Source organism: Chiloscyllium punctatum, chromosome 5 (assembly GCF_047496795.1).
Source record: "Chiloscyllium punctatum isolate Juve2018m chromosome 5, sChiPun1.3, whole genome shotgun sequence".
NCBI classification, from domain to species: domain Eukaryota; kingdom Metazoa; phylum Chordata; class Chondrichthyes; order Orectolobiformes; family Hemiscylliidae; genus Chiloscyllium; species Chiloscyllium punctatum.
In genome coordinates this window covers 106438960-106466296 of record NC_092743.1, presented here as the reverse complement: position 1 = coordinate 106466296, position 27337 = coordinate 106438960, and the positions used below count along the sequence as shown (strand labels likewise).

General features: G+C 40.7%; 1 protein-coding gene across 1 annotated transcript in view; it reads right to left on the bottom strand.

Moving 5' to 3' along the window:
* Nucleotides 1–27337, bottom strand: part of LOC140477320 (eukaryotic translation initiation factor 3 subunit E) — a 158730-nt gene that overhangs the window by 38491 nt on the left and 92902 nt on the right. The gene's annotated exons all lie outside the window — the stretch shown is intronic.

Here is a 27337-nt window from a genome sequence, read left to right as displayed (position 1 = left end):
GCCTACTGATTTCAACAGCAATGCTGCAGTCACCAGTTGATGCTGGACTGAAGACAATTGCTCCCTAGTATTCAGAAAACAGGAACCAAAGCTCAGTAACAGACATTAGCTTTCTTCTAATACACTATTTGTATACTTCTGCTTTGCTAATAGGTGCATGACAGAGGGTGACTGCTCAGGGATTTCTCAATTACAGCATTGTCCTTCATTGGTGCAGAACCTGGAATGGAATGCCATAGTAATTTTCAAAAGACTCTTAGCGAGGAGAAAGTCTGGAGAGCCATGACATAAAATGGTTGCAAGTTGGTCACAGGTATTTGCACAGCACTTAAATATAATCTCTAATTTCAGTTAGCTTCAATGAGCCAACAAGAAGCAGTTGAAAAGTTCCCTTAGCATTAGGTGGGTCAACAGCCGGAAAACTAGAACTTACAAGAGCTGGTGACTGGTGACACTGACCAGGGGTTATATGTTGAGCATTGGCACTACAGGATCTGGTGCTACAAATCATCTCTTGCAACAACTGTTAGTGTACACAACACCTATTTTGAGAATTAGAGCAGTGTAATGAGAAAACAACATCCGATTAAGTTCCTTAAGTGTCCCTAATTTGCGGGTTTCAATTCAGTCTTCTGTGGTACATGCTAAAGAGAGGTGGGACGAGCAAAATGTAAGATGTTACAAGGCCTCCAACAGCGGAATAGCGAGATGCAGTAAAACATCATAATATTGACAGGGAACATCAGGTGTTTTTGGTACTCACCTTTTCACTGCCAGTCTAAACCACATTAATTTGGGGGAAAAAATGAAGATTGTGCAGATGTTAAAGTGGAAGATATAATTAATGGTCAGAGAAAGAACAAAGTCAAAGTTATGTAGGCCACATGATGACAGATGTAATTTAACATTATGAAGTGTGCAATGAGAACAGTGTGTAGATAGGACAATAGAATGAAGAGATTTAAGAGATCAGCTTTACATATCAATATTCTGGATTTCATCTGAGCAGCAAAGATGTAGCATTCATCACTGGCTGGCCAAAAAAAAATTATTTAACTTGTCCATAGATTGTAGTGAAGACATCCTCTTCTTCTTGCAGGCCGGTTAATTGTTAAGATTAGCAACGATGGAGTCTTCAGCAAGATATGCTGCTGATGAAGCCATGGATCTGAGCATCCTGAGTTGAAGACAGGCCCCTTGAGGTTAGCCTTCAGTTCAATAACAGCCATCTTCAATTTTTAATTAACTGTTTATAAAACATTTTCAAACACTTTTAAAAGTACTAAATGGTTAAATACTTAGACACCTCCAACAACAATTGTTAAAAGTACACTCTGAATTGTTTGGACACCAAATGCCCCCAACCTCAATAAATTCTCCATTTCTTTCCACTCTTACTCTGGCTGCATCCTGGCTCCCAACTCTCCTCCACAGATTAATAGAATATAAGGTAGCAGAGCAGAATTAGGCCATTCAGCCCATCAGATTTCCTTCACTATTTGATCATGGCTGATAATGTTTTACAAGCCCATTCTCCTGCTTTCTCCCTGTAACCCTTGATCCCCTTACTAATCAAGACCCATCAATCTCCAGCTCAAAGCCACTCAATTGACTTGGCCTCCACATCTTTCTGAAGCAATGAATTCCACAGATTCAACACACAGTGGTTAGCACTGCTGCTTCACAGTGCCAGAGACCTGGGTTCAATTCCCGCCTCAGGCAACTGTCTGTATAGAGTTTGTCCATTCTCCCAGTGTCTGCGTGAGTTTCCTCCGGGTGCTCCGGTTTCCTCCCACAGTCCAAAAATGTGCAAGTAAGGTGAATTGGCCATGCTAAATTGCCCATCGTATTAGGTGAGGGGGTAAATGTAGAGGAATGGGTCTGGGTGGGTTGCTCTTTGGAGGGTCGGTGTGGACTTGTTGGGCCGAAGGGCCTGTTTCCACACAGGAAGTAATCTAATCTAATGTAATCTAATCTAAAAAAAAACACCCTCTGACTGAAGAAATTCCTCCTCACCTCAGTTCTGAAGGGTCATCTCTTCAGTTGAGACTGAGCCCTTGAGTACTGGTTGCTCCGACAAGTGGAAACACCTTCTCCATGTCCATTCTATTCAGGCCTCTCAGTATTCTGAAAGTTTCAATGAGAAGTTCCTTCAACTTCAAAATTCCACGAAGTACAGATCGAGAATCCTCAACTACTCCTTTTATAACAAGCCCTTCATTCCTGGGATCATTCTTGTCAAGCTCAGCTGTACTCCCTCCAATGCCAGCACATCCTTCCTTTGGTACAGGCTCCAAAACTGCTCACAATCTTCCAAATGTGATCTGACCAGGGCCTTAAACAGCCTCAGCATGATCTTTCTATTCTTACTCGCTCTCTCGAAATGATGCTAACATTTCATTTGCCTTCCTAACTGCCAAGTGAACCTCCACATTAATTTAAAAGAGAATACTAAACTATGACTCCCAAATCCCTTTGTGATTCAACTTTCAAGACCTTTCCCCATTTAGAAAACAGTCTACACCTCTATTCTTCCTACCAAAATGTAAAACCTCATACTTTCACATATTGTATTCCATCTGCCTTTTCTTTATCTTCTTTCCTCATCTGCCCAAGCCCTTCTGCAGCCTCCCCATTTCTCAACAGTATCTGTTCCTCCAACTAGCTTTGTGTCATTTGCAAACTGGTACAATGCTCTCAAATTCCTTCTCCCAGATCATTAAAATATAATGAGAGTCGCCATGACCCCAACACAATCCTTGCGTCACTAGTCACTGCCTGCCATTCTGAAAAAGACTCCTTTATCCCCACTCTTTGTACTCTGCTAGTCAGACAATCCTCTATCCATGCCAATTACCTTGCCCCTAACACTTACCAGACCTTATTTAGCAGCTTCCTGTTTTGCACCTTGTCAAAAGGACTTCTGGAATCCAAATAGATCATAGTGGGTCTCTGTTGTCTAATTTGCTCAATACCTTCTAGAGAATTTTAACAGATTTGATCAGGCATGACCTCCTCTTGAAGCAGCAGTGCTGGCACAGCGCTATTTTATCATGTGCTTCCAAATACTCTTGTAAACTTACCCTTAATGACCAACTCTTAAATCTTACCAACCGAGGTCAGTATAACAGGCCGATAACTTCCCTTTTACTGCTCCCTTTCCTTCTTAAAAGGGGGGTGTTACACTGGTCATTTTCCAGTCCTCTGGGACCCTCCCTGACCCCAGTGATTTCCTGAAAGATCACTACCAATGCCTCCAAAATCTCCTCAGGGATCTCCTTCAGATCACTGTGGTGTAGTGCGTCCAGTCTGACAGATTTGTCCACTTTCAGACTTTTCAGCTTCCCCCAGCACTTTCTCTTTAGTGATCATCACTGCACTCACTTCTGCCCTCTGACTGTCAAAAGTTATGGTATGCTACTGCTGTCTTCCACCATGAAGACTGATGCAAAGTTCCTACTCCCGATTGCTTTTTTAGTTGTCCTCTGCTGGTTTTTAAAGGTTTCCCACTAATCTTCATGAGACTACATGCTTTTTCTTTTTCTGTTACACTGTTCCTGACTTCCTTGTCAACCGTGGTTGCCTGGTCCTCCCATTAGTAGATTTCTTCTACCTTGAAATGAATTTCTGTTGTACCTCACAAATTCACCATCTTCTGTTAGGTTTCTCATTCAATTGAGTTCTCAGGAGAGGCGAGATAGGCTGGAACACTTTTCAATGAAGCATCGGAGGTTGAATGGATAAGGGATAAGATGAACAGCAGGTGTCTTTTTCCTAAGGTGAGAGGTTTCAAAACTAGGAGGCATATTTTTAAGGTCAGAGGAGAAAGATTTTAAAAAGACATGACAGACAATTTGTTTACAAGAGAGTGGTTCATGTGTAGAATAAAGTTCCAGAGAGAGAGAGAGGTGGATGCTGGTACAGTTACAATTACAATATTTAAGAGACACGTAGATAAGTGCATGAATCAGAAACAGTTGGAGAGGAGGACCAGAGCGAGAGACAGAGAAATGTAGGCCAGCTCATCCCTCATGTCTTTGTTGTTACCAATTATTCAAGTATAATGTTACCAATGATTCCTACTTCTACCCCTCAAACTGCAGAATCATTCTGTCATAGGGCAGCATGGTGACTCAGTAGTTAGCACTGCTGGCTCACAACAGGGACCCAGGTTCAATTCCACCTGTGGGCAACTGTCCAGGTGGAGATTGCATATTCTCCAGTGTCTGCATGGGTTTCCTCCCACAATCCAAAGATGTGCAGATTAGGTGAACTGGCTTTACTAAATTGCATATAATGTTAAGGGAGTGTTGGTTAGGTGCATTAGTCAGTGACAAATGTAGAGTAATGGGGGAAGGGTTTTAGTGGGATACTCTTCAGAGGGTCATTATGGGCTTGTTGGGCCAAAGGGCCTTTTCTACACTGTAGGAATATTATGATCATTGCCCCCTCGGTGCTCCTTCAGCTTAAAGGTCCCAAATCAAATCAGCCTCATTACACATCACCATACCCACAACTGCCTGTTCCCTTCTGGGCTCCACTACAAGCTAATTCAAACCAATGATCGTGTAGATATTCCACAAATTCCTTTTCTTGGGATCCATTACCAATTTGATTTGCTGACTCCACCCACACACAAACTCCCATTATAATAGCTTTCTTCTTCAGTGTCTTTTCTATCTCCCCCTCAATGACTTGGATGGTCAGTGGCTATTGATGCTGTCATGGATGAACACCTTGCAACACGCAGATTTGTTGAAACTTGTTAAATTTTAAAATTCATTACATTTAGAACATTTTCCAGTTTTAATGAAAACTCATCAATCTAAAGTTTTAAGAGTTTCAAAAACCTGACATCAATGGTGGAGCAAGTTGCTGGAGGGGATCCTGAGGGGCAGAATTTACATGCATTTGGAAAGACAAGGATTGATTAGGGATAGTCAACATGGATTTGTGCGTGGAAAATCATGTCTTATGAACTTGATTGAGTTTTTTGAAGTAGTAATGAAAAGGATTGATGAAGGCAGAGCAGTAGACGTGATCTATTTGGATTTCAGCGAGGCATTCTCCATAAGGTTCCACATGGGAGACCGGTTAGCAAGGTTAAATCACTTGGAAAACAGGGAGAACCAGCCATTTGGATACAGAACTGGTTCAAAAGGTAGAAGACAGAGGGTGGTGGTGGAGGGTTGTTTTTCGGAGAGGAGACCTGTGACCAGTGGAGTGCCACAAGGATCAGTGTTGGTCCACTGCTTTTCATCATTTATATAAATGATTTGGATGTGAACATAGGAGGTTATGGTTACTAAGTTTGCAGATGACACCAATATTGGTGGCGTAGTGGACAGCAAAGGAGGTTACTTCAGAGTTCAAGACAGTCTTGATCATTTGCGCCAATCAGCCAAAGAGTGGCATTTAGATAAATGTGAGGTGCTGCATTTTGGGAAGGTAAATCAGAACAGGACTTATACACTTAATGGTTGGCCACTTTTGTAGGCCACTCTGCTATAGAAAGGATGTTCTGAAACTTGAAAAGGTTCAGAAAAGATTTACAAGGATGCTGCCAGGATTGGAGGGTTTAACCTACAGGGAGAGGGTGAATAGGCCACGGCTATTTTCCTTGAAGCGCTGGAGGCTGAGGGGTGACCTTATAGATGTTTATAAAATCATGAGGAGCATGGATAGGATAGTGGGGGGAACTACAGGACATAAGTTTAAGGTAAAAGGGGAAAGATTTAATAGGGACCTAAGGGGCAACATTTTCACAGAGTGTGATACATGTACGAAATGAGCTGCCAGAGGAAGTGGTGAAGACTGGTACAACTACAACATTTAAAAGGCATCTGGTTGCGTAAATGAATAAGAAAGGTTTGGAAGAATATGGGCTAAGTGCTGGCAAACGGGATGAGATTGATTTAGGATATCTGGTCGGCACAGATGACTTGGACTGAAGGGTCTATATCCATGCTGTTCAGGTCTATAACCAATAATTTTCTGCTATTCCACAATGTTGGCAACAGGCCTTAAAAATGGAGGAGCAAGGGATGCTAGGGAGAGTTCAGAGGATGCCAGAGCAATCATGAAAAATATTTTAATTGCAATCCCAACAATTTAGATGGGGACAAAAGCATTTAAAGTTGATTGTACACCATCATGGTTAACAGGACCCTGAGCAGTGTCCAACCCATTTCCTGCACTTCTGCCCTCATCCCTTCTCCTTCCTCCCACAACACAGACAAGGCTCCCCTGATCCTCATTTTCCACCCTACCAGCTGTCACATCCAAATGATCTTAATCTACCATTTCTGCCAATTTCGGCAGGTTGCTGTCACCACCAGACACACAATTCCCACCCCCTCCCTTGTCAGCCTTCCACAGGCACCATTCCCTTCAGGGCATTCTGTTCCATTGTTCGTCTACTCCCAAAACAACATCATCTTCGCCTGCAATTGCAGGGGATGTGATTGCTCGCTGTTTGCTTCCTCCATCTTCACTATCTAAGGCCCAGATAGACCTTCCAAGTGAAGTAGCAATTCACTCAATCTACAGTATTCACTGTTCACAATGTACTCTCCTCAATATAGAGGACAGGAAACAGATTGGGTGACCATTTAGCAGAACACCTAAGATGTGCAAGCTGGAGGAACAGCAGCTCATTTTCTGCTTGTGGAACCTCTGGCCTTCAGGACTCAATGTTCCGTTACATCATTTTAGGACCTGAATACCTTTTTCCAGGCCCTTTCCCCACACCTACACCCATAGCCTTGTCATCACATGGGCTGGTTTCATCCCAGCCAGCCCATCTTCACCCACTAATGATCTTCTTTAGCAGCTATTCTTTCTCCCCGGCACATAGTTATCCATTCCTTTGTCTGTCCAATTGTGGTTTTCTCCCTTTGTGTGCGATCTCTACCTATCGTTTACTCTTTCCCAAACATTATCTTCAACACATATACTACTTTTTCCTCAACAATCAGTTCTGAAGAATAGTCACATGACCCAAAACATTAATGCACTTTCTCTCCACAGACGCCACTAGAACCATGGAGTTTCTCCAGCAATTTGCTTTTGTTTCAGATTTCCAGCATCTAATCCAGCTATTGCTTTGTTCTGGTTCAGCATTTAGAGGGATCTGTGCAGGTTTTGGGGAAAGGGCAAAGTATTTAAACTAAGGGTCCCTGCGACTTGAAGAATGAAAACAATGCCACTGAAGAAGCCCAATTAGCACACCAACTTTCACATTCCAATCTAAGTGAGCTTGCCAGAAACTGCAGATCCCAGTGCACTTTTCAATTTTTGTCACTGTTCAGGAAAGAAAATCCAGGCCAGAGAAACCAACAAACAAATAGTAAAAGGAGTGGAAAGAAATTAGCTTCAAATATCTGCCTACCAGTGGAATAAATTTAGCAACTTGTATTTTCACATTCTAATTCCTTCTACTAACTCTGTCACTAAGTCACAACTGATATCAGATTTGTTGCAATAATCAACATAATAAGCAAATTTCTGCCTGTACAAGGACGGATTGCACCTAAATTGGAAGGGGACTAATATACTGGCATGGACATTTTCTAGAACTGTTTGGGAGGATTTAAACTAGTAAAGGGGGGAGAACGCAGGGAGGTAGTCAGGAAAGAGATCGATCTGAGATGGGTACAGCTGAGAACAGAAGTGAGTCAAACAGTCAGGGACAAGGTAGGACTAATAAATTAAACTGCATTTATTTCAATGCAAGGGGCCTAACAGGGAAGGCAGATTAACTCAGGGCATGGTTAGGAACATGGGACTGGGATATCATAGCAATTAGGGAAACATGGCTCAGGGATGGGCAGGACTGGCAGCTTAATGTTCCAGTATACAAATGCTACAGGAAGAATAGAAAGGGAAGCAAGACAGGAGGGGGAGTGGCACTTTTGGTAAGGGATAGCATTACAGCTGTGCTGAGGGAGGATATTCCCTGAAATACATCCAGGGAAGTTATGTGGGCGGAACTGAGAAATACGAAAGGGATGACCACCTTACTGGGATTGTCTTATAGACCACCCAATAGTCAGAGGGAAACAAACTTGTAAGGAGATCTCAGCCATCTGTAAGAATAATAGGGTAGTTATGGTACGGGATTTTAACTTAACAAACATCGACTGGGACTGCTATAGTGTTAAAGGTTTAGATGGAGAGGAATTTCTTGAGTGTGTACAAGACAATTTTCTGATTCAGTATGTGGATGTACCTACTAGAGAAGGTGCAAAACTTGACCTACTCTTGGGAAATAAGGCAGGGCAGGTGACTGAGGTGTCAGTGGGGGAGCACTTTGGGGCCAGCGACCATAATTCTATTCGTTTTAAAATAGTGATGGAAAAGGACAGACCAGATCTAAAAGTTGAAGTTCTAAATTGGAGAAAGGCCTATTTTGACGGTATTAGGCAAGAACTTTCAAAAGCTGATTGGAGGCAGATGTTTGCAGGTAAAGGGATGGCTGGAAAATGGGAAGCCTTCAGAAAGGAGATAACAAGAATGCAGAGAATGTATATTCCTGTCAGGGTGAAAGGGAAGGCTTGTAGGTATAGGGAATGCTGGATGACTAAAGAAATTGAGGGTTTGGTTAAGAAAAAGAAGGAAGCATATGTCAAGTATAGACAGGATAAATCGATTGAATCCTTAGAGGAAAAAGAAAGTAGGAGTATACTTAAGAGGGAAATCAGGAGGGCAAAACGGGGACATGGGATAGCTTTGGCAAATAGAATGAAGCAGAATCCAAAGGGTTTTTACAAACATATTAAGGACAAAAGGGAACGAGGGAGAGAATAGGGCCCCTCAAAGATCAGCAAGGCAGCCTTTGTGTGGAGCCACAGGAGATGGAGGAGATACTAAACGAGTATTTTTCATCAATACTTACAGTGAACAAGGACATAGAAGATATAGAATGTGGGGAAATAAATGGTGACATCTCAAAAAATGTACATATTACAGAGGAGGAAGTGCTGAATGTCTTGAAATGGTTAAAAGTGGATAAATCCCCAGGACCTGATCAGGTGTACCCGAGAACTATGTGGGAAGCTAGAGAAGTGATTGCTGGACCTCTTGCTGAGATATTTGTATCATCGATAGTCACAGGTGAGGTGCTGGAAGACTGGAGGTTGGCAAATGTTTGCCACGCTTCTTAAACAGTGGCACAAGACAAGCCAGGGAACTATAGACCAGTGAGCCTGACCTTGATGGTGGGCAAGTTGTTGGAGGGAATCCTGAGAGACAGAATGTACATGTATTTGGAAATGCAAGGACTGATTAGGGATAGTCAACATGGCTTTGTGCGTGGGAAATATGTCTCACAAACTTGATTGAGTTTTTTTGAAAAGTAACAAAGAAGATTGATGAGGGCAGAGCAGTAGATGTGATCTATATGGACTTCAGTAAGGCGTTCAACAAGGTTCCCATTGGGAGACTGATTAGCAAGGTTAGATCTCATGGAGGGTTGTTTTTCAGACTGGAGGCCTGTGGCCAGTGGAGTGCCACAAGGATCGGTGCTGGGTTCTCTACATTTTGTCATTTACATAAATGATTTGAATGTGAGCATAAGAGGTACAGTTAGTAAGTTTGCAGATGACACCAAAATTGGAGGTGTAGTGGACAGCAAAGAGGGTTACCTCAGTTACAACAGGATCTGAACCAGATGGGCCAATGGGCTGAGAAGTGGCAGATGGAGTTTAATTCAGATAAATGCAAGGTGCTGCATTTTGGGAAAGCAAATCTTAGCAGGACTTATACACTTAATGGTAAGGTCCTAAGGAGTGTTGCTGAACAAAGAGACCTTGGAGTGCAGGTTCATAGTTCCTTGAAAGTGGAGTCGCAGGTAGATAGGATAGTGAAGGTGACATTTGGCATGCTTTCCTTTTTTGGACAGAGTACTGAGTACAGGAGTTGGAAGGTCATGTTGCGGCTGTACAGGACATGGGTTAGGCCACTGTTGGAATATTGCATGCAATTCTGGTCTCCTTCCTATCGGAAAGATGTTGTGAAACTTGAAAGGGTTCAGAAAAGATTTACAGGGATGTTGCCAGGGTTGGAGGATCTGAGCTACAGGGAGAGGCTGAACAGGTTGGGGCTGTTTTCCCTTGAGCGTCGGAGGCTGAGGGGTGACCTTATAGAAGTTTACAAAATTATTAGGGGCACGGATAGGATAAATAGACAAAGTCTTTTCCCTCGGGTCGCAGAGTCCAGAACTAGAGGGCATAGGTTTAGGGTGAGAGGGGAAAGATATAAAAGAGACCTAAGGGGCAACGTTTTCACGCAGAGGGTGGTACGTGTATGGAATGAGCTGCCAGAGGATGTGGTGGAGGCTGGTACAATTGCAACATTTAAGAGGCTATTGGATGGGTATATGAATAGGAAGGGTTTGGAGGGATATGGGCCAGGTGCTGGCAGGTGGGACTAGATTGGGTTGGGATATCTGGTCAGCATGGACGGGTTGGATCGAAGGGTCTGTTTCCATGCTGTACATCTCGATGACTCTAAATGGTAACAAATTTACAACTCTCGAAAATGAACACAATTAGGTCTGCACCTCATATTTTAACTATTCCATTTCTCATCCCAACAGAACCCATAGACAACTGGGGGAATCAGCTAAACGTTTAAGATATTGAATTTCACTTGAGCAAGGTGAATCCTAAAATGTAGAACAAAATGGCAAATTACACTAATGATGCAGAACCACCCTAGCAATTGAATTTGGATATTTACTTGGGTAATACAATCTTAGAGGATAAGGAAGGAAGGATGCGATAGATCTTTCATGACTAACATGCACATGAAAAGGTTCAATGAATTGAATGACCAACTTGGTTTCTGACACGCAAAACACATCATGTCGCATTTTTATGTCTAAATTTGGATAAATATCACAAAACATCTTTGGGTAAAACTATCCATAAATAGACTACAGCATGTTCATTTATACAGCCACTGCTGAAATACCATGAGCCTTAGAATGAATAGATGTCAGCATTTAACACTATGCAAAGGGTACAACTGCAACAATACCAGCCTGCAATCAAAGATGATTCATTAGAATATTCAAGCATTTGAACAATAAAAGCCTTTAAAATACTTTGAAAACAAAAATTAAATGCTTACTCATCGCAGTTCTATTTTTTGGAAACCGAATAGAAACACCATATTGTCTAAGTGAATGGAGACTCTGATATGAATCAAACTATATACATAAAATACCACTGACCCCACATGAAGGCACAGATGCAGATCAAACTCACCACAACATAATGAGCGCTTACAACACTGAACTTCACTAATACGCTTACATATAAACATTAAAAAAAATCAGAGACACAACCATTAATCTACCTGATTCATTTAGATCTTCCACCAATTTTTCCGAAAGAATCATGAAGGCATTATTTCAGCCTCTTTAAACTTATGTCAGCATAATAATTAGTTACTATCAAAATTAAAATCAGCTGAATTCAGTACAAGTCAGAGTGCCAATTATAATGAATTAAAATAGAAAACTCAATAGCTCCATTACATTAGCTTAGCACACATTTCAGTTATGTGTTCTTTTAGACATTGCTTTTAAGATTAAGTAGACTTGCTTCTGGGCACAACAAAGTAACCACATTATTCTCAATCACAGCAATATATATTTTTTGGTATATAACAGTACTTCTTCACTGACAGCTTAGTAATTGAGACTGGTTCTTTTCCCTGGTGTGCAATGTTATCTGTACATCACCAGTACATGACTTCATTGAGCACAGAATCATTGTGGAAATACAAAATTTATTTACGTATCTTTATGTCATTGGAAGAGAAGTAATCAGCAAAATTGCCCTTGTTCCACGTTCCCTTCCTCACGCAGAGTATCTTTTCACAGGTATTGACAGCCCTTCTGTATCTCAACCAATGTACAGTGCCATTAAAAGTTTTTTTTGCACACCATCAGGGGGACAACTAGTAAGCATCCTGCCAGGTAGCTCCACAAAAGGTGAAAGGCCACATGTGTGCATGTGCTTGAGAGAACATCGCACGAGAAAACATCACTCATGCATTTTCACAGAAAACTAGATAAATATCTTGGCAGAAGAATGGAATGAAATTATCCTGGATGGGAAGAGGTTGATAATACAGCATCATGGTGGAGATTGAACAACCAGTCTTTCTGTACAGAAAATACTGTGTAAAGTGAAATATTTAATTTTGCAGCGAATTATGCCATGAATATGCCAAAGAACCCTGTTAGTTTTGGTTAAGTCTCATTGCTGTGAATTCTTAATTTACTGATTGCTTTCATTAAAGATATGAACACAGGAAATGTATAACACCATTCTAAACACTAAAACAGAAAATAAAACTTGAAAATTTTTGAGCTGTGATTCAATTGTTTATGTACTCTGATCCTATTCAGTTCAAGTTGGTATTTGATCTCCACCCCCTTTGTGCATTACCACAAGAGAATAACTAGCTGAAAACTGGTACTAGCAATCCCATAATTAATAGTCCAAAGACTGGACTGCAACACAAGCGTGTGAAGCTAATTTGAAAATATAGAATTCAACGTTACATGGATTGCAAGCAATATAATACTATGGAAAGTATAAAATCAATACAGCTGTAAATGTTAATGCACGCTTGACACCCTGCGTTTATTTACATCAAAAGGGATATCTGACTTTTTTTAAGGAAATAAGTGGCTGAATACTTTGGGGTTACTTTCCCTGCAGTGTTGGAGGCTGCGAGGTGACCATACAGAGGTGATTTCAGGAAAGTGTTTGATAAGGTTCCCCATGGTAGGCTATTGCAAAAAAATACAGAGGCATGGGATTGAGGGGATTTAGCAGTTTGGATCAGAAATTGGCTAACCGAAAGAAGACAGAGGGTGGCGATTGATGGGAAATGCTCAACCTGGGGTTCAGTTAGTAGTGGTGTACCATGAGGAGCTGTTTTGGGGCTATTGTTGTTTGTCATTTTTATAAATGACCTGAATGAGGGCAGAGAAGGATGGGTTAGTAAATTTGCAGATGACACTAAAATCAGTGGAGTGGTGGATAGTGCGGAAGGATGTTGCAAGTTACACAGGGACATGGATAAGCTGCAGAGGTGGGCTGAGAGGTAGCAAATGGAGTCGAATGTGGAAAAGTCCGAGGTGATTCACTTTGGAAGGAGTAACAGAAAAAACAGATTACTGGACTAATGGTAAGATCCCTGGTAATGTGAAGGAGCAGAGATCTCAGTGTCCATGTGCACAGATCTCTGAAAGTTGCCACCCACATTGACAGAGTTGTTAAGACGACGTATGGTGAGTTAGCTTTTATTGGTAGAGGGATTGATTTTCGGAGCCATGAGATTATGCCACAGTTGTACAAAACTGTGGCGTGGCCGCACTTGGAGTATTGCTTACAGTTCTGGTCACTGCATTATAGGAAGGATGTGGAAGCATTCGAAAGTGTGCAGAGGAGATTTATCAGGATGTTGCCTGGTATGAAGGGAAGGTCTCATGAGGAAAAGCCTTATGAGGAAAGGCTGTTTTCATTATAGAGAAGGAGGGTAAGAGGTGACTTAATAGAGGCGACTTAATAGAGGCATACGAGATGATCAGAGGATTAGATAGGGTGGACAGTGATGTACAGTGAATCTTTCCTTGGATGGTGATGGCTCGCACAACAGGACATAGCTATAAATTGAGGGGTGATAGATATAGGTCAGATGTCAGAGACAGGTTCTTTACTCAGCGTAGTGAGGGTGTGGAATACCCTGCCTACAACAGCAGTGGACTCACCAACATTAAGGGCATTTAAATGTCATTGGATAAACATATGGACAATAACGGAGCAGTGCAAGTTAGATGGGCTTTAGACTGGTTTCGCAGGTTAGTGCAACATCAAAGGCCAAAGGGTCTGTCTGCGCTGTAATGCTCTATGTTGAAAAAAATCATTATGGGCATCAATACGGCACATAGACAAGGGCTTTTTCCCAGGGTAGGGGAGTCCAAAACTCAAGGACATAGGTTTCAGATGAGAGGGGAAATATTTCAAAGGGACCTAAGGGGCAACTTTTTCTACACAGAGAGTGGTGTGTGTACTGAATTAACTGCCAGAGGAAGTGTTAGAGGCTGCTACAATTGCAATATTTAAAAGGCATCTGGATGGGTAAATGAACAGGAAAGGTCAGGGGGATTTGGGCCAAATGCTGGCAAATGGGACTAGCTTAGTTTAAGATAAGGAGTTGGACTGAACGGTCCATTTCCATGCTGTATAGCTCTTCAACTCTAAATAGTCAGACATGACACATAACGTGAAGTGGTCTTTACAAGTGCCACATAGGCATCTTATTTCAACTGCAAAGTTTCTTTCCTGCTCCCAAATTGTCCTTCTGTAAAATTTGTTTCTTTAAGAAAAAATAACCATATATAATTTTTAATAGTCAACAATCTTAATTCGCTCTATCGCAGGCAGACATGTGTTCAGCTATCTTGGCCCCCAAGTTTTAGATTTTTTTCCCTCAAATTCAACCTCCAACAAGGAATTTTATTTATATAGTGCCTTTGATATCCTCAAGACATTCCAAAGCACTCCAAAACAACTGAAGCCTTTTCAAATTTAGTCATGGTTCTTGAAATAACTCCAGTGTCCCATCACCACGTCACCTTTTATTGACATGTGGAAAATCCTTGACATTAATCCAGGTCCTTCAGAGCCAGCTCTCAAGAGTACATAGTACACATGGCACTCTTATTTTTACCTATCAACCAAAACTCCTCGATTAGGGCTGTTAATCTGATCCAATCAACAAAGTCATTCTATGAGGTCCCCCTCGCTAACTTTGTTACAATCACTACAGCTATAGTGTTGGGAACCAATTTGTATGCAGCGAGATTTCACAAATGGAAATTGGATAATGGCCAGATCATCTGTTTAATGGTGTTGACTAAAAACATAAATAATGGCCACAACTCCACTGTTATTTTTAAGAAAACAGCATGTTTGACATTCACCAATATGGGCAGCAAGAGATTTGCTTTAATGTTTCATCTCCAAGATTGCACCAGTTCAATGGTGTTATGACACATCGAGGACAGGTTGAACGAAACTGGACCTTATAAGGGGTAGGAACAATACCACTGGGCGACAAGAGCACAAGGGACTGCATAAATTTGGTATTGGTACAAACATTGTGGGAAAATAAACAGGGCTCAAGGATTCTGTGAAGCTATATAAACAAGCATATGAGTAACAACAAACTGGTAGATGGAATATGATGTAGAAAAATGTGAACTTGCCTACTTTGACAGAATGAATTGAAAAGTAGTACATTATTAATGTGATGAGAGTTTATAGAATTCTGAGGTGCAGAATTCTCCCTTAGTAGTTAAATTGTGTAAAAGCAGAGATTTCTGTGCACAATCCCTCAGATAGGATTCAAAATCAAAACACTGGTTTCTGAGGGGTGTGCTACTAAATGAGCCACGCCCAATCCATACTTTAAATGTAAGCCTATTAAACATCTACCAGTACGATATATAAAGTAGGAGTAGGTCATTCAGCCACTTAAGTTTTCTCTGTCAGCTGAAAGCTGAAATCAAAGCAATACCATTGGGTGACAAGAGCACAAGGGACTGGATAAATTTGGTATTCATACAAAGATAAGTCGGAAAATAAGCAGAACTCAAGGATTCTGTTAAGTGATATAAACAAGCAAGTGAGTGACAACAAATTGGTAGTGGGATATGATGTAGAAAAATGTGAACTTTCCTATTTTAATAGAATGAATTGAAAACTGGAAATACTCAGCAGGTCAGGCAGCATCAGTGGAAAGATTGGTTACATCAGCATTTCAGGCTGATGACTTCTCCAAATCTGCAAGATGTTAAACAGAATCTGTCAGGTCATTGGCCTGAAATATATTGCTACCCTCCTCTCTTCATATAATACACTACTTGCTGGACATATTCATGGCTGGTCCAATTGTGGCCTCAATTCCACATTTGTATTTCCACACAATATCCTTTGATTTACTTGATAGTCAGGAATCTATTAATCTCGGTCATAAAAATTCAGTGGTCCAACCCCCAGTGTTCTCTGGGGAAAGAATTTCATCGCCTCACCACTTCCACACACAGAAACAACTTCTCATCAATACTTCTCAAGTGAGACCCCCCCCCTCATTTTTCAACTCTGTCCCTTGTTCTATCTATTAAGAAAAATATTCATTCAGCATCTACCCTGTCAAATCCCTTCAGGATCTTGTTTCAGAAGGACTAAAAGTTCTCTAACAATAAATGACAACATTACATTTGCCTTCCTAAACCCTTGCTATAGCTGTTTGCCATCATTTTGTGATCCCTCTGCACCTCAGAATTCTGTAATCTCTCCTCAATTAATAATATACAACCCTGTAGTTTTCAATTCATCCTGTCAAAATAGGCAAATTCAATTTTTCCCACATCATAGTCCATCTACTGATTTGTCATCACTCACTCACCTGTTTATATCCCTTAACAGAATCCTTGTGCTCTGCTTATTTTCCTACCTATCTTTGTACGATTACCAAATTTATCTAGTCCCATGTGCTCTTGTTGCCCAATGGTAGTGTTCCTAATCCTTGGAAGGTCCAGGTTCGTCCAACCTGCCCCAGAGTGTCATGACATAGCTGAACAGGTTGATCAAAAATATTTATAGCCAGTCCCTTTCACCAAAGTGATTAATATAAATTGTAAATATCTGCATGAGTATATGAATAGGAAGGTTTTGGAGGGATATGGGCCAGGTGCTGGCAAGTGGGAGTAGATTGGGTTGGGATATCTAGTTGGCATGGACGGGTTGGACCGAAGGGTCTGTTTCCATGCTGTACCATCTCTATGACTCTATGTATTAAATGGAGAAAAGTATTTAGCTGGGTGTATTTTATGAGCTTCTGAAATAATGTAGCACAACATAATTGTTGCATAAAAAGCATAACATTTAGTAGAACTGTTCTAGCACAATACAGCTTTTAGTATTAACCAGCTGTTTACAATGCTCAAGTCCCAAATTTCCCACTGCAGCACTTAAATAATTTAACCTGCAGTATTTATAATTGGCATATTTCTCAAACACACTGTTGGGTGTTCAGGATCACTTGGATTCTGAAGTAGAGAAAATCAATTCTCGGCTTTCAGCATTGTCCTTTTACGCATCATATGCTGGTGATATAAGACCTCACGCTTCTCTCCTCAACCTTCACTCCCAGTTGCCACCATTTATTGCTCTAATGTCTCAAAGTGATAATTTCCCACAAACACTGCATTATTTACATCAATCCTATTTACATTCTCATTTTTCAAGAGGCAAAGAGATTAGTACTATGATTGTACCCTGTCATGCACAGTGTATTTGATCATACAGTAGAAAAGGTATCTCCCTAGCAAGTTTAACACAAGGATGTCTTCATTCTAAGAATGAACCAGTTTTGATAATCCAGTAAGCTGGATCCCAGCGATCCTTATGTCAAGGCTGGAGCAGCCTTCGCCTTTTATCAAGCTGTGTAGCAAAGAGGTCAGTCAAATCCGATTGGATAGGAGTTGCTCACAAAGCTAAAATTACAGTACCCAACAAAAATTTTAAGCCAGCAACTTGCCAGTCCACAGGATTATGACAATGTGGTGTGTGTAATGGTTAAGAAAATTGACAAATGCAGACATTATGTTTTGTAGTACCACAACTGAAGCAGTGGATAAAAAACAACTCTAATCTTTTAACTATTTGGGATCATGCATAGTTATATATCACAATGTGAAATCAATTTAAAACCAGTTAGCTGATAGAAGACTTTTTTCTTGAAAGAAAGCAGAACTAACTTTTAAAATTGCACTGAGTGTGGATTATACACCAGCACTGCAAGCTTTTGTGGAGGGGGAAAGGTGCATCTGAAGAACATTTGATTCTGGTCAACATGTGTGACTAATTTTACCGACTCTCTGGGACTGTGGTGAAGTCATGAAGATTAGACAGACAACAACATAGAAATTCAGCCTTTTTGGTTCATTATGGGCAATAGGGCACCGCAGCTTCGCAATTTATGACATCTCATTCACTCACTAATACCCTTATTTTCCTCCCACAAAACTAATTTTTTTACCTACTCCACAGAGATACATTATGCACAGGAGCTTCTAACTGCAAGCAGATCTCAGCATAACCAGACAATTTGCAATTAAATCTCTCAATTCCTGACAGGTTCTGTTGAACGTCGACGTTCTGAAGGTTTGGAAAGACTTCTTTTTGGTGTGACAGATATACTTAGCAGGGCAGGGTGAACTATGCAGTGATGTGCCCAGACTTGAAATGTCAACTCATCCACTCTATCTGAAAGCCAACCAGCCAAGCCAATTTTCTGCTTAATATTTTCAGCATCTATCATTATTTTTTTCCATGTGCACTTAGTCCTCTTAAGATTTATCTGCCCATGGTTTAAATCAGAACACTTGTATGTGTGTACAAGCAGACAGTGAGTGACATGCTAAGGAATGGGAACATTGTTATGCTTAATGAGCTACACAGAAGCCAACAAAATAAAACGTTTCATATGAATCAACCTTCCCAGAATTTGGGACGAAAGGAATGGAGTGGGTAAAACAAATTTGAGCCTTAGTTACTAGAGCATATTGAAGTAAATAAAATGAGAGAAATGTCTATCATTCACTTTTTTTAATACCCAAAAATTATCTTCGTGATACTGCAATGTTAATTACTACATTTTATTTCTAATTCTGACTGGTAAATTAGTTTATAATATCCTGACTGCAATATTGGCGTAACTGGATAGGGAAAAAGATTCCATAGGGCAAAAAAACACTGATTTGATCAGTGACACCTCTGTCCTGATGAAGGGAAAATATGGTGTCCGACACTGCTGTATTAATATCACAGCAGTTATTTAAGAATCAGCAGGATTCATAGCTCCAGTCAGATTTCTCATGAGCTCGTGCTCCATTCCCCAGGATCCTATTACACAGGATTCCAAGATTTTTTTAAAAAAGTGTTTTGGGATTCATTTTGTATGCTTCACTTGTAAATTGCACCAATGGCTCCAGTTAATGGAACTACATGAAAGCAGAAGATTTTCCTGGTTCATTCACACGCACATGCCTAAGAGCAGGATAGGCCATTTGGACCCATTTGCATGCTCTGCCGCTGGATGACATCATGCCTGATCTAAATGTTGTCTCTACTGTCCATACTCTGAGCAACACCACAGAAGGTACATCAAGCAGCTAGAACTCTTCACTTAGATAACCACCTTATTAAAGAAAAATGCCTTATTCTGCAACATGTATGTAAGGTGGACTTTGCAAACAGATTGTTGTTGGGAGTCAGTTCTTTAATCCTAAATGGATTAAAGCTTGCCACAAATCCAGTTGGACATGTCAGCAGATAACTGAGTGACCTTGATACAATAGTGCAGTGAGTGACCTTGATACAACAGACACCAGATTTTCCACTCGTCTACTCTTCCAGTTGCAGATTCAAAGGTAGAAAAACTATTTTACTGAATCTCAGATCAGGCACAGAATAAAGCTGCCTTCACTTTGTTCCAACATACTGTGATTCTAATCGAAGACCAATTATCCCAATTAATGAGCTCATGTGAATTTCTTAATTTTTTTGAGCACTTTATGTCAATTAACCATTTATGTTCTGCTATTATTACATCCAGACTGGCAACCCATTGTAAATGATGATCAATGACTCAAGCCCCACATAAGCTGATTTTACAACCTTGCTTAATGACATGTCAGATCCCCAGGCAAACATATTGCTCATTTTCATTTACCTTCAGCTGGATAGTATTTAAACAGTCACCAAATTCAAACAATGAAAATAGGACTCGGGAACAATGGTAATGTCATCATCTCTAAGCCATATTTAAGCTCCAACTGTGGAACACCGCTGGTTATAGGCCTCCAATCCAAAAAATAACCCTCCACCATTACTCTATGTTTCCTATTGTTAAGCCAATTTTGTATCCAATTGGCAAGCTCATCCTGAATCCCATGTGACCTAACTCACTAATTGGTCTACCATGTGGAACCTTGTCAAAGGTTTTACTGTACTCCAAGTAAAACTCTTACCTTAAATGTCTCTCTCTGGCTATTGATCTCTCTCCAAGTGGATGAAGTACCTTTCTATCTTTCTTATTTACGCCTCTCATAATCCTATACCCCTTTATCCAATCCCCTCTGAACCTTCAATGCGCTTATGAAAGCAACCCCAGCTAATATATTTTTTCCTCATAAATCTCTAGCCCAGGCATCATTCAAGTAACACTCCTCTGCATCTTCTCTTGAATGCAATCACACCCTTCTGATAGTGTTGTGTCCAGAATTGCACACAGTAGCCCAATTGCAGCCTAACCAGTGTTTTGTGTGTTTCTGGTGTAATCATCTTGCTCTTGTATTTGATGTGAAGAGTGTTGTGCTGGGAAAGCACAGCAGGTCAGGCAGCATCCAAGGAGCAGGAGAAAGGATCTTTCGGGCATAAGCCCTTCATCGGGAATCATTCCTGAAGAAGGGCTTATGCCCGAAACGTCAATTCTCCTGCTCCTCGGATGCTATCTTACCTGCTATGCTTTTCCAGCACAACACTCTCGACTCTGATCTCCAGCATCTGTAGTCCTCACTTTCTCCTCTTGTATTCTATGCTTTGGCTATAGTTCATTCAAAGTGGAATCCCAGGTAGACAGGGTAGTGAAGGTGGTATTTGGGTTGCTTGTCCTTACTGGTCTGCGCATTGTCTTTAGGTGTTGGGAGGTCATGTTGTGGCTGTACAGGAATTCTGGTCTCCCTGCATAGGAAGGATGTTGTGAAACTTGAAAGGGTTCAGAAAAGTTTTACCAGAGTTGGAGGATTTGAGCTGTACAGAGAGGCAGAATAGACTAGGGCTACTTCCTGGAGTGTCAGAGGCTGAGAGTGACCATATGGAGGTTTAGAAAATCATGAGGGGCATAAATATGGTGAATAGCCAAGGTCTTTTCCCCAGGGTGAGCGAGTCCAAAACTAGAGGGCACAGATTCAAGGTGTGAGGGAAAATATTTAAAAGGAGCCTAAGGGGCAAATTTTTCACACAGAGGGCAGTGTGTATGTGGATACGGGCCAAATGCTGGCAAATGGACTAGAATAATTTAGGATATCTGGTCGGCATGAATGAGTTGGACCGAAGGATCTGTTTCCATGCTGTAGAGATCTATGGTTAATAAAGGCAACTAGCCCATATGCTTTAACTGCTTTACCGAGCTGCCCTACCTTCAGCAAACTGTGGATATACTCCCCAAGGTCCCTCTGATCTCCAGTACTTTCCAGGGTCTTACCATAAAAATATACATGGTGTAATCCCATGCCCTATCAGCCCTCCCCAAGTCCATTACCTTAGGCTTTTCCACGCTGAATTCCATTTGTCACTTGCCCACCTGACCAGTCCATTGATGTCCTTGTGCACTTCACAGCTGTTATTTTTTTTTAAACCATCCCACTAACTTTGGGTCATTGTGGACTTCTTAATTACATCCCTACATTAGAGTTGAAATTATTAACAAACATCACAAACAGCAAAGACTCTAGCAACAAGCCTTATGGAACCCCACTGAAAACAGTCTTTCAGTCACAGAAACAACACTTGATGATTAACCGCTGCTTCCTGCCTGTCAGCCAACTTTGGATCCAATGTACCACTTTGTCTTGGAATCCATAGGTTATTGCTTTCTTGACCAGTCTGCCATTATAGACCTTATCCACGGCTTTGATAAATTCCACATAGACCACATAAGATATATTATCCTCATCAAACACGTCCTTCCCCTAACAAATCCATACTGACCACCCTGATTAATCTGTCTCTCTCCAAGTGCAGATATATTCTGTTCCTCAGAATTGTTTTCAATAGCTTCCCCACCACTAAGGTTAGATGACTGCCTGTAATTTCCTTGCCTAACCCTCCCCACCTAGTATTATTTTTAAGAACAAAATGTTACCAGTTTTCTAGTAGCTCACCTGTAGCCAGAAAAGATCTGAAAATTACTGCCAAAGTCCCTGATATTCCTCACTTGCCTCCTTCAACAAGCTAAGATTCATCTCATTCGGATCTAAAGACTGGTCAACTTTTAAGTTTGCTAAACCCAATAGAGTCAACTCTCTCACTAGATCAATTCCTTCCAATACTTCAAAAGTTGTCCATTCTAATGTATATTCTGGATTGTCCTTTCCCATTGTGTAAAGTAAATCAAAATACTTGCTGAAGTCTGCATCCACGTATTTTGAGTCCACACAAATTATCTCTATGGTCCCCAAAAAGCCCTACTATCCCTAGTTATTCACTTGCTCTATTACACATTTTAAAAATCCCATTGGGTTTTCCTTTATTCTGCATTAATATATTCGATGCATTCCCTCACTTTTCCTAATTTCCTTATCAAGTTTTCCCCCACATTTTTAATACTATGGTGGTACTCCACCATACTGAGCCCTCAGTACCTGCCAGATTCCTTCCTCCTCCTCCCACCACCCCTGCCAATCTTAACCTTTACGGGCCTTGATATCTCTGGTCTTGATCCCACCCTTGCCCTTTATGGAACATATTTACTCTGTACTCTTACTTTTCATCCTGGAATGCCTTCACTACTCAGACAGTAGGTGTTCCCAGTCAACTTCGGCCAAATTGCATACTTTCTTGGTAAAGTTAGCTTCTCCCCAGTTTAGAACTTTTTCTTTTTCTCAGTCTATCCTTACCTTCTCCAATAACTAGTCTAAATCTAATTGAGTTATGGACTTATCTCACATTTGCCTGGGCTCATTTCTAAATACCTAACTACCTCCATCCCTTCTTTGGCTTTTTATGTACGAACTAAGAAAGTCTGCTTGAATACAGTTTAAGAGCTTTGCTCCCTCCCTACCCTACACAGTAAATCTATACAAGTTAATACGTGGAAAATTAAAATCCCCACTTACTCCCTTATTATCCTTGCATGTCTCTGAAATATGATTACATATTTTATCTTCTATTGCTCCTTGATTGTTTGGGGCCTATAATACACGATCTTAATTCCAATTTTGTTGTCTCTTAGAAAAGGATGCAATCTCACCTCCTGACTCTTCAAAGTGTGTTCTCAATCAGCAAGGCACATGTGTCAGAGGTGTGAAGGAATGCTTTCTACTGGTCTTGTTCCAGTACTCAAGAAACTTGATGACATCAGGACACAGCATAGATGGCTTGATTGATCAATATTCACATTCACCACATTAAACATTCATTCTCTTCAGCACCAGTGCATATCATCTACAGGATGCATTGTAGCAACTCGCCCTCAGGTACTTGAAAATACTTTTCCAAACCACTGGCCTCTCCTTAAAATGAATGCATGAAATAATCACTATATGCACGTTCCTCTTTACATGTCACACCATCTTGATTTCTACAATAGCCACTCCATTGTAAACCGGGAGTTGTTTTGATTACAGATCCAGACCGAACATTCAGGAGATGAGATTGCAGCCTTTTATATCCTGTTTCCAAGAGGCAACAAAACAAATTAATATCGGTCAGCACTTTCGAGAAATGTAACCAGCCCAACCATGTTTCATTTTAAATTCTTACTTTAAGGTTTCTGCTGCCCGTCCAGCTCATGCATTTAATAGTTCCTGAAAGAAGAACACATCAAGTACTTTTTGAAGAAATCTTTTTACTAATTCAGTGTACAAGCATTTGAAGATTTTCTTCAAATTGTACCTCTGATTAATTTTTAAGACAGGTAATTTATTGGTGACTAACAAAGGAATCAAAAGGATATTGGGATAGATAGGAAAGCGGAGTTGAGGTCACAATCAGATCAGCCACGATTTTATCAAGCAGAGCAGATTTGAGGGGTTGAAAGTTTTAAAATTTATTCAAAGGGAAATGGGCATGGCTTATGTACATGAGTAGTTTGTTCACATTCTACCACCTTCTCCAGGTCAATTAGTGAGTTGCCTTCTTGAACCACTGCAGTGTAGGAACACCCATAACGCTGTTTGAAAGAGAATTAAGACTTTCAAAGGTACTGAAGAATGGCAACATAGTTCCAAGTCAGGGTGGTAACAGACTGGGGGAGAACAGGTGGTGTGGTGGGGGTTCCATACATCTGCTGCTCTTGTTCTTTCAGGCAGTAAAAGTCACGGGCTGAAGTTTGCTGTTGAATGAGTTTTGATGAATGCTGCAGTGCATCTTGCTGACACTATGCATCAGTGGGGAAGGGAGTGAATGTACAACATAGAAGGTCTAGTTACTAAGTTTGCAGATGACACCAAAATTGGAGGTGCAATGGACAGTGATAAAAGGTTACCCCAGAGCACAACGGGATCTTGATCAGATTGGCCAGTGGGCTGAGGAGTACCAAATGGAGTTTAATTCAGATAAATGTGAGGAGTTGTATTTTGGAAAGGCAAATCAGAGCAGGACTTATACACTTAATGGTAAGGTCCTGGGGCATGCTGAACAAAAAGACCTTGGAGTGCAAAGTAGAAAGCAGAGTCACAGTCAAAGGATAGTAAAGATGACGTTTGGTATGCTTTCCTTTATTTGTCACAGTTGGGAAGTCATGTTGCGGCTGTACAGGACATTGGATATTGCATGCAATTCTGGTCTACTTCCTATCAGAAGGATGTCGTGAAACTTGAAAGGGTTCAGAAAAGATTTACAAAGATGGTGACAGGGTTAGAGGATTTGAGCTATAGGGAGAAGCTGAATAGGCTGGGGCTGTTTTCCCTGGAACATTAAAGGCTGTGAGGTGACCTCAGAGGTTTATAAAACCATAAGGGGCATGGATAGAATAAATAGACACGGTCTTTTTCCTGGGGTGGGGAGTCCAGAACTAGAGGGTGTAGGTTTTAGGGTGAGAGGGGAAAGACATAAAAGGGACCTAAGGGGCAACTTTTTCACACAGAGGGTGGTGCACATATAGAGTGAGCTGCCAGAGGAAATGGTGGAGGCTGGTACAATTGCAGTATTTAAAAGGCATCTGGATGGGTAAATGAATAGGAAGAGTTTAGAGGGACATGGGCCAAATTCTGGCAAATGGGGCTAGACTAGGTTCAGATATCTGGTCGGCATGGAAGAGTTGGTCCGAATGGTCTGTTTCCATTCTGTACATCACTATGACTCTATGACAAGGTGATGGATGAAATGCCATCGCAACAAACTGTTTTATCCTGACTGCTGTCAAGCTTCTTCAGTATTGCTGGAGCTGTAACCTCCCATTCAACTGGAGAATATTCTATCATACTCCTGATTTTTGCCTTGTAGATGGTGGATAGATTTTGAGGAGTGAGGAGGTAAGTTATTCACTGCAGAACCCATAACTTCTGACCACTCTGATCACCAAAGTACTTAGAAGGCTGGACCAGTTCAGATTCTGGTCAACAGTAACCTCCAAAATTATGATTTCTGTTCATAATCCGATGTAACGATATTGCCAAAGAAAATACAAGTTGTGTTTCAGCTATAAATTTCCTTCCTATTTTTAAAATATAAATGTTGCACCTTCTTCCCCTCTGAATGAGAACTAACAGAAATGCTCATGAATCAAAGGGTCCCTGAGGGTGAATGCTTCATGTTCATCACAAGAATAAAGAGTGAAGACAACAGGTCACTATCATTATGGCAATATCTGCATTGTCAGTAATGCCCAATCCTAAACTTTAGTTTGTTTTAATGTTGTAGCAGGTAGCCCAATCTCACTGAATGTCAAGAACTTCTATGAAATTCCAATTATAAATTTAATCATTCCTCATATTTTCTGAAGAATTACAATTCCTGCATCTAGACCATGAACAAGCTTTCATGAGCATGCAGTGAAGGCTGGTGAAGATAATAACTAAGCACAAAGCACCTGCAAATCAAATGCTACCGCTCATGCAACTATCAGCATATACTTCTATTGTTCCCTGCCTTGTACTTATCGGCCTTTCCCTCTAATATATCGACACTATTCACTTCAATTATGTCCTGTTGTAGTGAGGTCCACATTCTCAACATTCTCGAAATAAAGAAGCTTCTTCTGCATTACCTGGTGAATTCCAATTCACAAAACAGAAAGATGGGAAATGCTTGCGCGTAGAGCAAGTTATAAAGGGAAAAAATCATTGCATACCATAACACAAACTGGAAACACTAAGAGGCAGCACGCATGAGAAAGGGAGAGAGCGCACATGCAAGAGAGCACAAAGAGCGCACGGGAGAAGAATGCAGGTAGGAGGAACAAATGATCAAGCCTGATTAAGTAACACATAATTTCATGGTACTACAGCCAAAGTGAATGGTAATGGATATTGTATAAAACCAATGTTTTCATTGGTATTTAAAACTATTGTCATTCACCCATAACTTTCCACAAAACAATCATTGAAAAGTTGACATCTGCTTGAAAGATCATGACTCAGATGAACCAATAAAAGGATTTTCATAAACACATTTTATGTGAAGTACTCATCACAAATACTGACTTCATGTAAACCCGACAACACTTATTGCATTTAGGCTTAAAACAATATCGTAGACACCACCACAGCTTTGTACATAATTACAATTACAGCACTTTTCTCATACCACAAACTGCAGCTCCCGCTAGAAGAAGCCCAAGAAAAAACAACTTCTAGCAAATACTCAGTTGGTAAGAGTTCCAAATCATGTGCAAATTCATCTCATTTTCAGCCAGTTTTCAAAAGTGATCATGCTTTATCACATTTGGTTTACTTCTCCATTTTAATAAAGAAATAAAGCCTGCATTTATACAGCATATTTCCAACTTCAGGACACTCTCCAGTGCTTCAAAGCCAATAAAACTGCTGTAGAATAGGAAATGCCCCAGTTAATTTGTTCACAAAAAAAATCACAATGAACAAAATAAAGATCAAATAATCAGTTCCTGTGATGTTTGGCTGAGTATTAATTATTAGTTTGGAGATCTCACTCCTCTCTGGTTTTTTTAAAAATCCACCTGAGATGGCAAACAGAGCCTTGGTTTAATGGATCGTCTGTAAGATGACATTCATGACAATGCAGCTGTCCCTCAGAAAATGAGAATGCCAACTTGATGCAAAACACCATTTGAGCAGTTATTGGGCCCAGTAAATTAGTGTACAGTAATTCAATTTACAAAGACATGTACATTATTGTGCTGGAAAGTATCCACATAAACTTTGAATCTGTTATCCTTTCCAAAGTTACTGGCTACTGCAGTCTAATTTATATTTTATAACCTTTGGATGTCTTGCCTGAGGCTGCTGGACGAAGCGCAGTCAGGTTAGAAAGAACTCATTTGT